The sequence below is a fragment of the Salmo salar genome, chromosome ssa13, assembly GCF_905237065.1.
Source record: "Salmo salar chromosome ssa13, Ssal_v3.1, whole genome shotgun sequence".
Lineage (NCBI taxonomy): Eukaryota > Metazoa > Chordata > Actinopteri > Salmoniformes > Salmonidae > Salmo > Salmo salar.
In genome coordinates this window covers 85,611,842-85,620,463 of record NC_059454.1, presented here as the reverse complement: position 1 = coordinate 85,620,463, position 8,622 = coordinate 85,611,842, and the positions used below count along the sequence as shown (strand labels likewise).

The following is an 8,622-nucleotide window of genomic DNA, read 5'->3' as shown; positions in this document are numbered from 1 at the left end:
GGATTTGAAAACGGCAACCTTGTCAAATTTTACTAACTTTGGCTGCGTTTACACAGGCAGCACAATTCTGATCGTATTCCACTAATTTGTCTTTTGACCAATCAGATCAGCGCTGATGTGATTGGGCAAAAGACCAATTAGTGGAAAAATACCGGAATTGGGCTGCCTGTGTAAACGCAGCCTTAATTCCTCGTCTACAGTTCCCCACAAATAAGGCGACCTGGAACGCAACCCCCGTTTTTTGCTCGGCAGGGACACAGAATTGCTTAACGTGCAAAATCGTTTCCTCGGGAAATGGCAAAAGACTATAAGAAAAAAAGTCGCGGTGAAAAAAATTCTGGTTTAGACCAGCATCCATAGGACAATGGAGCACATTTTAACGCCAAAGGTAAGTGACCACTAGCTAGAAACTACGCGAACATTAACTTCACTAGCCAGTATAACTTGTTAAATTTCCTAGGAGAGTTTTAATTGACACGTCTACTTGTTCTTTAATTTAGCCAGTTATTAAGTCTGTTATAGCCATTTGGGCATTGGTTTAAGTTAGTAACTTGCTAGTTGTGTCATCAGAGAAATGTATTAAATGCATGGCTCTGGGTTTCATGAGACTAACACAGTCACTACAAGCAGCAACAAGCTAGTTAACTAAATTACATCCCTGCAAAGATTGTATAACTAACCCAAGGTAGACAACGGCTTGTCGATTCCAATGAGAACAAATGAGTCATAGTGGGAAGAACCAGCAAGGACGGGGGCAGAGCCAAGCACGAGCTAGCGAGATCCTATTGGGGTGTTCTAGCATGAACTTGCATATTCCATTAGGGAACAGCTACTCTAACATGCTCACTTTAGAGTAGCTGTTCGTATGTATGTGTCAGTTAAGAACAAATTCTGATTTACAATGATGGCCTACACCGGATGATGCGGGGCCAACTGTGCGCCACCCTATGGGACTCCCAATCACGGCCGGTTGTGATACAGCCTGGAATCGAACCAGAGTGTCTGTAGTGACGTCTGAAGCACTGAGATGCATTGCCTTAGACCGCTGTGTCACTCGGGAGTCCCGATAACTCAATTCGCCCTTGCACTCCTAAACAACAGTTATTATTAATTTTTTTACTTTGCCAAATTGTAAAATCTACCAAACTTAGTCCGCTCTGTTTGTAACAGATTCTAGATGTGGGAACAGAAAAGTACAGTATTGAGATCAAATGTTTCATTGATGAGAAAATGTGCATAATGTCAGCCAAAAATCATCATCTACCACTGCTGGCCACTGGGCTTCCTCATTACCATATTTGGTAGTAGTGAGTGGAAACATGGATGGTTCACACTTCTGGTGTAATATCTGTCTCATTGTTCTATCTGTGATCCCTGTGTTGGAACCTCTAGGTCTCCAGGATTTCCTGTTGCTTGTTTTAGTAGGAGTGCTTGGAAATATTTCTCAGCCATTCATTCACCTGCTGATATTTGTTTTTCAGAGAACTGACTGTGGACCTCAATCTGACCTAATATATATTTTTATTTGAAATGACCGGTGGAAGAAGTGAAATTGTTAGAGCCATACACTGCAATGAAGCCAGCCACTGGCACTCTCTATCTCACAGAAACCCCTGTAACACTCGCAAGGAAACCTAGGTATGACATTTGTTCAGATATCATGGCAAGTGGTGAGCGCCAAAGTACGTGCTATGAAAACACCCCTGGCCCTTTATAAAACCATGTACCCCTTTGATGTTCACAGCTATGAAGGCACTGGATAGATGTAGGCTTAGTTGGCTTAGTTAATTCCCCCTGTTGTATTTTGCTCAACCCTAACCCAAACTGTCCTGCCTTTCTTTTGTTTCAAGTTGAATGCCATGGCCAATAGAGCAGTAGGGAAGGCATACGAGAATGAGGACAACTACTCAAACATCCGCTTTCAGTTTGTGGGCATCGAGAATATCCATGTCATGAGAAACAGTCTGCAGAAGCTTCTAAAAGGTTACTATCATTGGTCTCACATAAAAAAGGATGAACCACAATCTTTGGGTGTAGTGGTTTTTATTTATTAATCATATACTTATGTGTAAAACTCAAGTCATTTTGCAGCATGAAAAGACGAGGCAAAGTTCATGCTTAACAAAGCCTCCAGTTTATAAGGTGCCTGGTTGTCTGTTTTCAGTGTGTGCTATGAAGTCTCCAACAATGACTGACTACTTGACGGGACTGGAGAATTCTGGTTGGCTGCGTCACATCAAGGCTGTGATGGATGCTGGAGTTTCTAGCTAAGGTAATAGACATCCTTCCATGTAGCCATCTCCTTTGTGTTGCTGTGTTGAAATTAAACATTCTTATTAGGTACCTATAACCTATGAAAAAATGTATTAAAATCCACAAATGATCATGTTTGCATCTACTTTTTACTCTAGCATGTATGATGTGGCTCTGCGCTATCCAGTATAATGATTTTTTTTTAATCGTCTATACATTTTAACCTCTCAATCGGGTTCTTTTAAGGTTTTGATAGAAAAAGAATGGATATGTATGGGTCATGAGTTTACACAAAGGTAATAACTTTGTACAAGGTTAGTCATTTAACCATTTTGGTGTCCAATCATTAGTGTATGCTAAATTAGTGAACTTTGAGACTAAAATAATTGAACTATCGGACAAAATAAAACCAGGATGTCATAAGTTAAGATCTTCATGGTGCATCTAGGCCATACTAAGAGAACGGATGTAATATTGATTTGTAGGTGTGGGCATGTGGACAGGGATCCCAAGGAGTCCCCTGTATTCACCCAGTTTATTGAATGTCTTTGGAATCTCATGGAGCAGTACCCCTGTGGCTTTGAGTACAACGAAAAGTACCTTTTGGAAATCCACAACAATGTTTATGCCTGCCAGTTTGGAAACTTCATTGGCAACTACCAAAGAGAGCGAGAAGAGATGTGGTGAGGACTCCCTGAAATAAACTGCAGTGTCTATGCAGACATCTGATTTTACTTTTCTGTAATAGTCATTTCCATGACAGAATTTCCTGGCGTCAAACTGTTTTAGAATTTGTATCTGTTTAAGTGTAAGGATAAGTTGTTCACTTTCAGACTTAAGGAGAGCACCTTCTCGGTTTGGCCATTTCTCTGGGAGAAATGCCCTCGGTACAGAAATCCTCTGTACAAGCGCTCATTAGGAAGGGAAGTTCTGAGGCCACGCACATCACCATTGAATTTCAAGTATGTATTGGTTTCTATACAGAGTTTTCAACTCTAAGCAATTTATTGCCAATGGCTCAATAGGTGTATAGAATATATTTGCAAACATTTGAGTTGTGTTAGAATATATGGCATGGATTTATGTGGCATGTTTTGGTGTGGCATGTATAATCATTTTGACAAGGGCATGCAGCCAAAGCAATCCATTCTGGATCACCTGCTAACCATAACACAGAAAAAGGCAGAGGGTGAGAAGAAAATGACAGATCTCCAGAGAGTAAGTGGATATACTGTGTATATATATTTTTTTAATTGCTCATGTAAAGGCTTTCTGGGGTGGCTTGAATAAGTTTTCCCAATGTTTTCATTCCTCTAGCAGCTGGCAGTCATGGATGGGGTTTTAGCAGACCAGGGCAGTCCAAAAGGCACATAACCTGAACAAACCTCATTGTCTCCTATATTGATTGGCCACACAACCGAAGATGCTAAACCACTGATGAATTGTCCTGTTGCAGTAGAGGCTGGAATAGAGTTGGTGCCTACTGCAGGGAGTGAGCAGGTGAAACCAGCAGCCACAGAAAATGGAGTTACTGCCACAAAGGGCACAGTTGTTGCCATTAAGACTCCAGATGGCAAAGAGGAGGGACAAGGTTCCTCTGAAATAAACACTGAAGCAATTAAGATTGAGTCCTGATGGACACTTTAAAAATGGGGTATAATCTCCAAGGAGATTTGACTGAGCAAATTACAGCCTTAATGATGAAACCAGATACTTTTTGGATACTTTTTCTGATGCTACGATGATCAAATTCTTTAGCAGCCATATATGTTGAACATTTCTTTAGCATAAAAAAAAATATATATATATATATATATATAAAACACTCAGCAAAAAAAGAAACGTCCTCCCGCTGTCAACTGCGTTTTATTTTCAGCAAACTTAACATGTGTAAATATTTGTATGAACATAACAAGATTCAACAACTGAGACATAAACTGAACAAGTTCCACAGACATGTGACTAACAGAAATGGAATAATGTGTCCCTGAACAAAGGGGGGGGGGTGTCAAAATCCAAAGTAAGTCAGTATTGGGTGTGGCCATCAGCTGCGTTAAGTACTGCAGTGCATCCTCATGGACTGTACCAGATTTGCCAGTTCTTGCTCTGAGATGTTACCCCACTCTTCCACCAAGGCACCTGCAAGTTTCTGGACATTTCTCAGGGGAATGGCCGTAGTCCTCACCCTCCGATCCAACAGGTCCCAGACGTGCTCAATGGGATTGAGATCCGGGCTCTTCGCTGGCCATGGCGGAACACTGACATTCCTGTCTTGCAGGAAATCACGCACAGAACGAGCAGTATGGCTGGCACCCTGTAGGAAGGGTACCACATGAGGGAGGAGGATGTCTTCCCTGTAACGCACAGCGTTGAGATTGCCTGCAATGACAACAAGCTCAGTCCGATGATGCTGTGACACACCACCCTAGACCATGACGGACCCTCCACCTCCAAATCGATCCCACTCCAGAGTACAGGCCTCGGTGTAACGCTCATTCCTTCGACGATAAACGCAAATCTAACCATCACCCCTGGTGAGACAAAACCGTGACTCGTTAGTGAAGAGCACTTTTTGCCAGTCCTGTCTGGTCCAGCGATGGTGGGTTTGTGCTTACAACAGGCCTATAAGCCCTCAGTCCAGCCTCTCTCAGCCTATTGTGGACAGTCTGAGCACTGATGGAGGGATTGTACATTCCTGGTGTAACTTGGGCAGTTGTTGCCATCCTGTACCTGTCCTGAAGGTGTGATGTTCGGATGTATCGACCCTGTGCAGGTGTTACACGTGGTCTGCCACTGCGAGGGCGATCAGCTGTCCGTCCTAAGCAGGGACCCTGGGCATCTTTACTTTTGATGTTTTTCAGAGTCAGTAGAAAGGCCTCTTAGTGTCCTAAGTTGCCTACCTACCAGTTTACCATCTGTAAGCTATTAGTGTCTTAACGACTGTTCCACAGGTGCATGTTCATTAATTGTTTGTGGTTCATTGAACAAGCATGGGAAACAGTGTTTAAACCCTTTACAATGACGCTGTGAAGTTATTTGGATTTTTACGAATGATCTTTGAAAGACAGGGTCCTGAAAAAGGGATGTTTCTTTTTTTGCTCTGTGTGTGTTTTTTTTTGAAGACCTCAACTTTTTGAGGGGGTAATAATTTAGGATTTATTCAAAATCACCAATACTTAAGTATTTAGAAATGGGTATTTCACAGGTAGCACACGAATGTTTGCCGAAGTTGTATTACGTATCCCCAGGAAGCCAACTCAATGACATACATGTTGAGGCTTCATGACTCAGGGCTATTGAAACACTCCCTTAACAAAGGGAATGCGCTGTAAAAGTATAGACCAAAGTAAGATTTTATTTTGCGATGTACTGATTGATTTTAATTGATTCTCTTGCTCATTAACAATGTCCTCTCATTTTTACTGCAATGGTATTGAATGTTTTAATAAATTGGTATCTGCCTTTTCTCTCACTTTTTACAAATTTTTATTTTCAAAAGTCCATTTTGTAAAAAGGAATCAATTTAATCAGGGGTGGGCAAACTGCACAGATTTTAAAATATTTCTTGGAGTGGTTTCTGTTCGTCATTCAATTTGCAGACCAGAAAAAGCACTGTTATTTAAAAATAATATATTATATACCCATTATAATTTCAACATGCTTTCTGTCTAGTTTTAGACATATGTTTGTAGTGTTATTATAATAATATGGGAACTCCTTCGAGGCTGTTGGAAAAGCATTTCAGGTGAAGCTGGTTGAGAGAATTCCAAGAGTGTCAAGGTAAAGGGTGGCTATTTTGAACAATCTAAAATATAACATTTGTTACTACATGATTCCATATGTGTTCTTTCAGTCGTTTTTATGTCATCATTATTATTCAACAATGTAGAAAATAGTACAAAATAAAGAATAACCCTGGAATGAGTAGGTGTCAACGTTTGGTTGGGGGGGGGTCTAAATATGTTTGGTAAAAAAAAAATCACATCAGATCTTTTCACAGCGCTGATCTGATTGGTCAAACGAACAATTTGGTGGGAAAAAAAGATTGGGCTGCCTGTGTAAACAAAGCCTATTGCCGCATTCAAAACAACTGGGAACTCGTAAAGAAACGATCTCCGACTGGGTTCAGCGATCCACCTCATAGTTCACAGTTTTGAACACGGCATTAATCAGTGGCGGGACGGACAGACACTTCACCGAGGTAAAGTTGGTTTTATATTCACTAATTCGGACGTTCAACAGACATTTCCCAAAGCCATTTTAAAAATGTAAAAATCAAATAATTCACCGTTTGTCACAGAATCATCAAGCTAGATATGATTTATTCTATAAATGTCTAGCATACTTTTACAACCTTTGTTTTGAGTAGAAATTCCACCTTTGACTTGATAAAAATACATAAAATCTATAAAAGGCTATTTAAAGCGGTAAAAAATCTATAACTAATTCACCGTTTGTCACATAAACATGAAACTATGTATGATTTATTCAATAAATGTCTTGCATACTTTTATAACTTTTGTTTTGAGTAAAAATCCCAGTTTTTGATAGAGGGCATATAGTCTGGCTAGAGGGTGTGTGGTCAAAGTTCTAACGAGTCTGTTATACACTATTAGAAGGGGCCTGGAAGAAAATTCTGCATCTTCAGTCGTATTAAATTAGATTTCAGGAAAAAACTACATGATGAAGGGGTCAGGCCTGACTAACAAAGAAGACAGGTGGATGGATCAAGAGAATCAACATGGACATTCCACTGTGTGTATGTGTGTATATATATTAGCATGGGTATTGAAAAATACCAGAGGGTGGATAACAAAAAAAAGCACTAATATAAGAACTAGACGGTGCATGTTTGGTTTTTGGGCTAAATGTATACATTATGATTTGCCTCTGAACTGTATGTGAACCCCTCTGCAATCTACTGGCACTAACCATTAAAACTTCAACCAGGCTGTCCCTATGCTATTTGCTCTCTTTCTCTCTTAAACTGCTAGCACAAAGCCTATGTGAAAATGTGGTTTTCCACAAAAGATCACGAAAAAAATAGGAACTGTCCCAAATCAGCTCTACAAAATTCAGCAGGGAGGTGTGCAACTACCACACATTATACCCATTATACCAGTGTAGAAACTACGTCACCTACATAGGTATTACCGTATCCCTTTCAAGCCACATTCCTTGCAGAAATAACTATTTACAAACCTCTTGAAACGTCCAGAAAGACAGTGGTCTTAGAAGGGTATTTATACTTTAAAATAAATATTTTATGTGGATGAAAGAATTCTGCCAGTGTTTCATCTTTTTTTCTTTACCTCCAACTCTATATATCCAAGTGAGCCTATGAGGACCTTGGGGATCAGATTTACCATTATACCCATTGATCAAACATATAACAGACAGACACTGCTCAAAAGGATTTGTTTGTGATAGCTACACTCAGTTGACACTTTATTAGGTTCACCACCCTATTAATGAAAATAATTTGCTCTTACATACATCAAGTCCAGTGGTCTTGGCTTGCTAGACACTAAAGCATGCAGAGAAGTATTCCGGTATTCTGTTACTGTTTGTTTGAACTTTAGAATGTGCAAAATGACAACACAGTCTGTGATGGTCTTTTGTAACTCAGAAAAGTTCCAAAACGTTTTTTAAATAATTCCAACACTCAGCTTGTACTGACTGTAATAAACTCCAACTGGACTTAAAAACTTTCCCAGTTTCATCAACTGTTTTGAATTCACGCTGTTCCAGATGCAAAGAGGGTTGTACCTAATAAAGTGACCACTGACCAGTGTATCTATAGACTTTCCAGAATGTGTTCAGGGAATACCTGGGGTATTAAACATATTGAACAGTTCAAATCAAATGTATTTATATAGCCCTTCTTACATCAGCTGATATCTCAAAGTGCTGTACAGAAACCCAGCCTAAAACCCCAAACAGCAAGCAATGCAGGTGTAGAAGCACGGTGGCTAGGAAAAACTCCCTAGAAAGGCCAAAACCTAGGAAGAAACCTAGAGAGGAACCAGGCTATGAGGGGTGGCCAGTCCTCTTCTGGCTGTGCCAGGTGGAGATTATAATAGCGCATGGCCAAGATGTTCAAATGTTCATAAATGACCAGCATGGTCAAATAATAATAATCATAGTAGTTGTCGAGGGTGCAACAAGTCAGTAACACAAGAGTGTCAGTTGGCTTTTTCATAGCCGATCTTTGAGAGTATCTCTACCGCTCCTGCTGTCTCTAGAGAGTTGAAAACAGCAGGTCAGGGTTCCAGCAGGTCTGGTACAGCAGGTCTGGGACAGGTAGCACGTCCGGTGAACAGGTCAGGGTTCCATAGCTGCAGGCAGAACAGTTGGAACTGGAGCAGC

The 8,622-nt window shown here is 40.4% G+C and overlaps 1 long non-coding RNA gene across 4 annotated transcripts; it reads left to right on the top strand.

The window, feature by feature from the left end:
• Positions 1 to 236: 236 nt before the first annotated feature.
• LOC106567794 (uncharacterized) lies at positions 237 to 4,138 on the top strand. 4 transcript variants are annotated; one of them, XR_001320172.2, is made up of 9 exons: positions 238 to 388; positions 1,482 to 1,638; positions 1,851 to 1,983; positions 2,165 to 2,272; positions 2,500 to 2,549; positions 2,739 to 2,936; positions 3,087 to 3,215; positions 3,379 to 3,471; positions 3,571 to 4,138. It is a non-coding gene; the product is annotated as an uncharacterized lncRNA (long non-coding RNA). The 4 variants fall into 4 exon arrangements; XR_001320171.2 differs by having other exon boundaries at positions 237 to 388; positions 2,500 to 2,936; XR_006758375.1 differs by lacking the exon at positions 2,500 to 2,549 and having other exon boundaries at positions 239 to 388; positions 3,574 to 4,138.
• Positions 4,139 to 8,622: the final 4,484 nt, after the last annotated feature.